At 40.6% G+C, this 8,993-nt stretch overlaps 1 long non-coding RNA gene across 1 annotated transcript; it reads left to right on the top strand.

Moving 5' to 3' along the window:
* Positions 1–6,042: 6,042 nt before the first annotated feature.
* Positions 6,043–8,106, top strand: LOC133943312 (uncharacterized). The gene is made up of 3 exons (XR_009915929.1): positions 6,043–6,141; positions 6,776–6,829; positions 7,128–8,106. It is a non-coding gene; the product is annotated as an uncharacterized LOC133943312 (long non-coding RNA).
* Positions 8,107–8,993: the final 887 nt, after the last annotated feature.

The following is an 8,993-nucleotide window of genomic DNA, read 5'->3' on the forward strand; positions in this document are numbered from 1 at the left end:
TGGCATCAGGAAATGTCTTGTTTTTGTACATCGTGCGCTTTGATTTATTTGTCGGAGAGCTTTCATCACATCAATTTAAAATTTAGACGGGTGGCATCACAACAAGATGGAGATCTAAAGTTATCAAAGAAACAACTTTTCGACACACCGCCTGACTGTGGCGGGGCGTCAAATCAGCTCACCATGACACACGAAACCGCTTAAAGGGGACATATTCGCTTTAAAGGGGACATATTATTTCCATTTCAACACAGTTGATATGGTTCCTTGGGGTCTTAATGAAATGTCTGTAAAATATTTTGGTAAAAATACCCCAAGGATAATTTAAAACAGCACCTTTTTACTCTGTCTAAAACAGACCTCCTCAGATCAACCTGCCCCCATCTTACCCCACCCCCTTTCACCCCTCTCATCCCTCCCCCTTCTCACCCCTCCCCCCTCTCATGGAGGTGTAGGACATGTGCTTGAATGTGTTCTCACTACAGAATGCATTCAACATCTATAGGGCAGATTATGGGCCTCGTGAAAATTTACGTAATCTGGGGTATTTGGAAATGGGTGTGGCAAAATGGCTCAACAGCGCCACCAACGGTGCTTTCCCTCATTTACGGAGAAACACCTCATTTAGCATTCACTGATCCGCACGAAATTGAAGACAGTTGTGTATCATCACCAGATGCACAAAAAACGCGCTCGGAGCAATATGAAAAACGCAACAGGAAGCACGCCATTTTCGATTTCGTGGCCATTTTGGTCATATTCCATAATCTTTTACTTTGATATACTTCTCGTACAGCTTTCATCACATCAACTGAAAATTTAGACGAGCGTCATCACAACAAGATGGAGATCTAAAGTTATCAAAGAAACAACTTTTCGTCACACTGTCTGACTGTGGCGGGGCGTCACATCAGCTCGCCATGACACATGAAAACGCTTTAACTTCCGTGTTCATGGGTCCATCTCCCTCAAACTACATGTGTGTATCATCAGCCCCCCTCCCTTGAAGATATTCAGATGGTTTTAAAGAATGGGCGTGGCAAAATGGCTCAACAGCGCAACCAACGGAGCTTCCCCTCATTTATGGAGAAACACCTCATTTAGAATTCACTGATCCTCACGAAATTGAAGACAGTTGTGTATCATCACCAGATGCACAAAAAACGCGCTCGGAGCAATTTGAAAAACGCAACAGGAACCCCGCCATTTTCTATTTGGACCATATTCCATGTTTTTTATTTTCAAGTACTTCTTGGAGAGCTTTCATCAGATCAACTGAAAATTTAGACGAGTGTCATCACAACAAGATGGAGATCTAAAGTTATTGAAAGATCAATTTTTCGCCACACCGTGTGACCGTGGCGAGGCGTCAAAATGTGACTAAACGCCATCAAAACACAAGCTTCTGTATCTTGGACATATTTGGTCCAATCGAGTTCAAACTACACATGTAAGACAAGAAGCGCGACCTGATGACATCAACAAAGACACCATGACTTAAAATCATAGCGCCACCTGCTGGCTACAGGAAGTGAAGCGTTTATATCGCAGCAGTGCGCAAATGCATGCAACGCTGAGACGAGCGCTTGGTCATCGAACGTTCTCTCTTCCCCGACCGCAACAGACTTGAAATTGCCTGTGCTCGGGCCCGTTAGTGCTACAACGTAGCCCTAGTTAGGGCCCGAGCACCGAAATCGGTGGGAGGCCCTATTGAAATTGAAATGATTATTAGGGCCCGAGCACCGAAATCGGTGGGAGGCCCTATTGAAATTGAAATGATTATTATTATTATTAGGGCCCGAGCACCGAAATCGGTGGGAGGCCCTATTGAAATTGAAATGATTATTATTATTATTAGGGCCCGAGCACCGAAATCGGTGGGAGGCCCTATTGAAATTGAAATGATTATTATTATTATTAGGGCCCGAGCACCGAAATCGGTGAGAGGACCTATTGAAATTGAAAAGATTATTATTATTATTATTTTTCTTCGCTCAGTGAATTGGCTTTTTGAGGGCTTTAACGTGCTCAAAAAGTTTCTAAAGTGTACAGTAAATTACAAATGTGCGCAAGTTTACGTTTTCTGAAGTATTTTGAAAAGGGCGTGGCAAAATGGCTCAAGAGCGCCACCTACGGAAAAGCCCCTCATTTAGCATTCACCGATCCTCAAAAAAAACATAGACTATTGTGTCTCATGACAAGATGCACAAAAAAGTCCATCAGTGCATTATGAATAACGCAGCAGGAAGCCCGCCAGTTTGACTTTAGTGGCCATTTCGGTCATATTCCATATTTTTTCTTTGATGTACTTGTCGTACAGCTTTCATCAGATCAACTTCAAATTTAGACGATCGTCATCACAACAAATTGGAGATCTAAAGTTATTGAAGGATTACGTTTTAGCAAAACCGTCTGACCGTGGTGTGGCGTTAAAGTTTGATGAAACGCCATCAAAACACAAGCTTCCATATTTCAGACATATTTTGTCCAATTGAGTCCAAACTAGACACATACGACAAGAATCGCGACCAGAAGACATCGGTGCAGAAATTGTGACTTACAATCACAGCGCCCCCTGGGGGCAACGGGAAATGTCTTGTTTTTAAGACGTGTTATGTTTTTATGTACTACTCGGAGAGCTTTCATCAGATCAACTTAAAAATTAGATGAGACTCTACAAAACAAGATGAAGATCTAAAGTTATCAATATTTAAACTTTTCATCACACCGTGTGACCGTGGTGAGGTCTCAAAGTTCGACTAAACGCCAATATAAGCAAGCTTCTGTAACTTAGACATATTTTGTCCAATCGACTCCAAACTACACATATAAGACAAGAGTCGCGACCGGAAGACATCTACCTAGAAATCATGACTTAAAAGGAAAGCGCCCCCTGGTGGCATCAGGAAATGTCTTGTTTTTGTACATCGTGCGCTTTGATTTATTTGTCGGAGAGCTTTCATCACATCAATTTAAAATTTAGACGGGTGGCATCACAACAAGATGGAGATCTAAAGTTATCAAAGAAACAACCTTTCGACACACCGTCTGACTGTGGCGGGGCGTCAAATCAGCTCACCATGACACACGAAACCGCTTAAAGGGGACATATTCGCTTTAAAGGGGACATATTATTTCCATTTCAACACAGTTGATATGGTTCCTTGGGGTCTTAATGAAATGTCTGTAAAATATTTTGGTAAAAATACCCCAAGGATAATTTAAAAAAGCACCTTTTTACTCTGTCTAAAACAGACCTCCTCAGATCAACCCGCCCCCATCTTACCCCACCCCCTTTCACCCCTCTCATCCCTCCCCCTTCTCACCCCTCCCCCCTCTCATGGAGGTGTAGGACATGTGCTTGAATGTGTTCTCACTACAGAATGCATTCAACATCTATAGGGCAGATTATGGGCCTCGTGAAAATTTACGTAATCTGGGGTATTTGGAAATGGGTGTGGCAAAATGGCTCAACAGCGCCACCAACGGTGCTTTCCCTCATTTACGGAGAAACACCTCATTTAGCATTCACTGATCCGCACGAAATTGAAGACAGTTGTGTATCATCACCAGATGCACAAAAAACGCGCTCGGAGCAATATGAAAAACGCAACAGGAAGCACGCCATTTTCGATTTCGTGGCCATTTTGGTCATATTCCATAATCTTTTACTTTGATATACTTCTCGTACAACTTTCATCACATCAACTGAAAATTTAGACGAGCGTCATCACAACAAGATGGAGATCTAAAGTTATCAAAGAAACAACTTTTGTCACACTGTCTGACTGTGGCGGGGCGTCACATCAGCTCGCCATGACACACGAAAACGCTTTAACTTCCGTGTTCATGGGTCCATCTCCCTCAAACTACATGTGTGTATCATCAGCCCCCCTCCCTTGAAGATATTCAGATGGTTTTAAAGAATGGGCGTGGCAAAATGGCTCAACAGCGCCACCAACGGAGCTTCCCCTCATTTATGGAGAAACACCTCATTTAGAATTCACTGATCCTCACGAAATTGAAGACAGTTGTGTATCATCACCAGATGCACAAAAAACGCGCTCGGAGCAATTTGAAAAATGCAACAGGAACCCCGCCATTTTCTATTTGGACCATATTCCATGTTTTTTATTTTCAAGTACTTCTTGGAGAGCTTTCATCAGATCAACTGAAAATTTAGACGAGTGTCATCACAACAAGATGGAGATCTAAAGTTATTGAAAGATCAATTTTTCGCCACACCGTGTGACCGTGGCGAGGCGTCAAAATGTGACTAAACGCCATCAAAACACAAGCTTCTGTATCTTGGACATATTTGGTCCAATCGAGTTCAAACTACACATGTAAGACAAGAAGCGCGACCTGATGACATCAACAAAGACACCATGACTTAAAATCATAGCGCCACCTGCTGGCTACAGGAAGTGAAGCGTTTATATCGCAGCAGTGCGCAAATGCATGCAACGCTGAGACGAGCGCTTGGTCATCGAACGTTCTCTCTTCCCCGACCGCAACAGACTTGAAATTGCCTGTGCTCGGGCCCGTTAGTGCTACAACGTAGCCCTAGTTAGGGCCCGAGCACCGAAATCGGTGGGAGGCCCTATTGAAATTGAAATGATTATTATTATTATTATTATTATTTTTCTTAGCTTAAATGAATTGGCTTTTTGAGGGCTTTAATGTGCTCAAAAAGTTGTAGGAGTTTGCAGTAAATTCGAAGGCGGCGTAAAATTACGTATTCTGGAGTATTTTGAAAAGGGCGTGGCAAAATGGCTCAAGAGCGCCACCTACGGAAAAGCCCCTCATTTAGCATTCACCGATCCTCAAAAAAAACAAAGATTATTGTGTATCATGACTAGATGCACAAAAAAGTCCATCAGTGCATTATGAATAACGCAACAGGAAGCCCGCCAGTTTGACTTTAGTGGCCATTTTGGTCATATTCCATATTTTTTCTTTGATGTACTTGTCGTACAGCTTTCATCAGATCAACTTCAAATTTAGACGATCGTCATCACAACAAATTGGAGATCTAAAGTTATTGAAGGATTACGTTTTAGCAAAACCGTCTGACCGTGGTGTGGCGTTAAAGTTTGATGAAACGCCATCAAAACACAAGCTTCCATATTTCAGACATATTTTGTCCAATTGAGTCCAAACTAGACACATTCGACAAGAGTCGCCACCAGAAGACATGGGTGCAGAAATTGTGACTTACAATCACAGCGCCCCCTGGTGGTAACACGAAATGTCTTGTTTTGGTACGTGTTATGTTTTTATGTACTACTCAGACAGCTTTCATCAGATCAACTTAAAAATTAGATGAGACTCTACAAAACAAGATGAAGATCTAAAGTTATCAGAATTTAAACTTTTCATCATACCGTGTGACCGTGGTGAGGTCTCAAAGTTCGACTAAACGCCAATATAAGCGAGCTTCTGTAACTTAGACATATTTTGTCCAATCGACTCCAAACTACACATATAAGACAAGAGTCGCGACCGGAAGACATCTACCTAGAAATCATGACTTAAAAGGAAAGCGCCCCCTGGTGGCATCAGGAAATGTCTTGTTTTGGTCATCTTACTCTTTGATGTATTTCCCTCCAGCCACTTTACTAAACCATGTCAAACTGTGTCAAATTGGTCTCAAGATATTGATAATGTAGGCATAACATTATTGTGACTTTTCATCATGCAGATTGTTAATGGCGTGGCATCAAAGTTCATCAGCTCACCATGACCAATGAAACCCATTTTAACAGAGTTACCCTGAACGCAGCATGAGACCGCTTTCGGTTTGTTACGTCTCACACTTGGATGTATTTCTCCTCATTCACTTTGCTAAACCATGTCAAACTGTGTCACATGGGTCTCAATATATTGATAATGTAGGCATAACATTGCTGTGAGTTTTCATCATGCGGATTATTCATAGCTTTGCAGCAGACTTCTTCAACTCGCCATGACAAAGGAAGCTGCATTTAACACAGCTGCAAGTGAACTCATCATGAGAATCTTCTTCCGTGCTGCAGTCTGTGCTGAAGATACACACACCATCGTATCAGTAGCACAGTTTGATGTTCTGCTTGTTCATCTGACGGACACGTTAACGCCGACTGCGCTCCCGTTTCTGTGGTAAGTCACGTAGAGTATTTTATTTACATGTGTTCGCAGTGATTCGCAGGGTGCCTTTGAATCAGGCGTGCTAGCTTAGCAACGCTAATCCGGAAACAACATACCAGCTGCGAACGGCTTCGAAGCCAATGCTAGCTGTTACCGACACAACACTGTGAACCCAGGTCCACCAAGCAGAGACAAGCGTTAATTTATAAGGATGAATCTGAGAAAGGAGACTGTGTGTAGGCTCAAGGAGCTAGCTGAAACCTGAGTGTTTAACGTCACATCTGCATTGCAAGAGAAGCTGTTCAAAGGAGCATTACGTGTCCTAAAGCTCTTTCCTCAGAGTAGTGTTGTAACGTGTTACAGTGAAAAGTAACCGTGTCTGCCACCTTCACTCTTTAAATCGCTAATCTCAGACACACTTCACTGAATTCTTTTGTTAAATATGAGTAAATCAAAGAATTGTAACTTTAATAGAACAGACAGTGTCATACAGAATTGTAGGCTAATATGCACTACCTATTTCCTTAGCTGAAATGATTTAACTTTGAATTAATATTTTATTTTTACTATGTAAAAGTCTGTTAAAAAGTTGACCTGGCACACGTATGACTTTACATATCTGTGCATTGGTTTTATGTTCCTCTAGAAGGTCCAGCATGAGACATAACTTGAATCCAACCAGACTGAACACTGACTCCAGGTACAGACCTGTTTTCATTACTAATACAAACAATCAAAGTATTGCACATAATGCATTACTAATACAAACAATCAAAGTATTGCACATAATGCATAATGTATTAAATTATAATGCAATACTTTTAACGTGAAATAACTCCATACTGTACATTTATTGTCATGCTGGTGCACGTTTTAATCCAAAAGCATATTCAAATACATAGTTGAATATCCACAGAAAATGAGAATACACACTTGTTCAAAAGTAACACTTCCTGTACAATAATGATATATTTGGTGTTTCCTATCATTTTTATTAGGGACAGACGAGCCTGAAGGACACAGCTGTGATGACCATGTTGTGTCTCTTATGGCAAAGCAGAAATATTAAACACAGGGTTCTTTTCGAAAGTGTATAAAATCAGAAAGCAAAAAATACACATTGTTCTAATAAATGTTTATTTTTTTAACCAACCATAATGAAGATAGACATTAACTCTTATACATGACACTTTGCAATGACCACCACCACTAAACAGTTGCAGGTCATATTTAGTTAAGGGAGGAATTTAGAAGTGTTGTGTAGATGACGATGCAGTCGTCCACGTGTTGACCAGCATGACGCTGCAGATCTCCACCATGTTGCTGCTGAGGACATCAGGTGCTGCAGTTCTTCATCTATGAAGACAAAAACAGCACTGTTAAAGAATGTTTTGTGTTGTGTATGAAGCACAACAGATTTCAGATAGAACCGTTGTACTGTGGTCTTGGTTTGTATCGTCATGGTTAAATGTACATATTTGAAGTCACTTTTGATAAAAGTAAGGAAAGAAATACAACATTGTACAAATAGAGAAAATGTATTTTTACCTCATCTGTAATATTCAAGGTGATAATTTCCCACAGAGCTATTGATAACATTCCACATCAAGTCTCTCCACTTCCCTCAGTATGAAAACATAATTATACAATTAATTGAAGAACTGTGTTTACACTGGTTGTCACATTAGTTATTTGTGGGATATTCAAATATTATCCCAATATATGTACAAAAATCAAACTAACCATGTCATTTGTCTAAATGGTTGCATTTAATGGACAAGTACTTCAACATTACATATGTAGTCTGCGATTGGTATGAATTAGTTCAGTGGTGTTTCTACATTTGGAACACCAGATGTAGATGGCGCTGTTGTGAAGAAAGTCCATACATCTGTCCTTTGTGGAAAACTATATTTATTGGATTTTATATGCAATATAGCATGAATGTGTGTGTGAATAAACTTGACTTAAAAGCTTTACAGTCTTGTTTTGGAGTCTAATATTTTGTGTGGTTTCAATCAGTGTTCTTGCTCTGGGAAATGAGCATCTCTCTTGCCGTCCGTCTCTGCTCTGTCCCTCTCTATTCTGGGCGCAACTGCACAAACTCAAGCGTTTTGTCATGTAACCACAACTAGGCATGAATCACATTGTCCAAAGTGAACTTTGGCTTAAGGGGCAGAGCTGAGACACCTTCAAATTGCCGCATGAAATCTGCCTAGCAACTACAGTGCCATGATGGAAATGGGACTCCATCTGTGAGCCTATTGACTGCTGGGTTTCATCTGTGTCAACAGGCAAACACCAGTGAACAGTCAGCTGGTGTTATCATCATAATGTCCACTTCATTAAGATGGCACTGAGTCCTGACATCAGAAGTTGTCAGATCCATTGACAACATCAGGAGCCACTATCAGGATGTATGCCATACACAAATATGAGAGCAAGGACAACGCTGTATTGTTTTAATGCATAAAACATTTCATTTGAAGAGATTACATATATGACATTATAGCCACTTTGTATTTGCAATAATAAAATTCAGATGACACATGTCTTCGGATGTTGTAGTGAATGGACAAACGATTAATATGTCTATGTAATATCATGGTGCTTGTTTATTGAAAAGCCATTTATGTCTATAGAAATCAATTACATTTACTTGAATAACAGTGTGATTGAAATGATATGATCGGTACACTGGGGTCATCATCATCAAGTCCTCTACAGTAAAATGCCATTGCGTTACCACAACATTGTAAGATCCACTGTCTGCATCTGAGAACACCATCTTGACAAGACAAAGAATATATGGTTAAAAAAGACTTCAATATAGTTATTGATCGTACAGAGTTATTTTGCAATGC

Source organism: Platichthys flesus, chromosome 3 (assembly GCF_949316205.1).
Source record: "Platichthys flesus chromosome 3, fPlaFle2.1, whole genome shotgun sequence".
Taxonomy (NCBI): Eukaryota; Metazoa; Chordata; class Actinopteri; order Pleuronectiformes; family Pleuronectidae; genus Platichthys; species Platichthys flesus.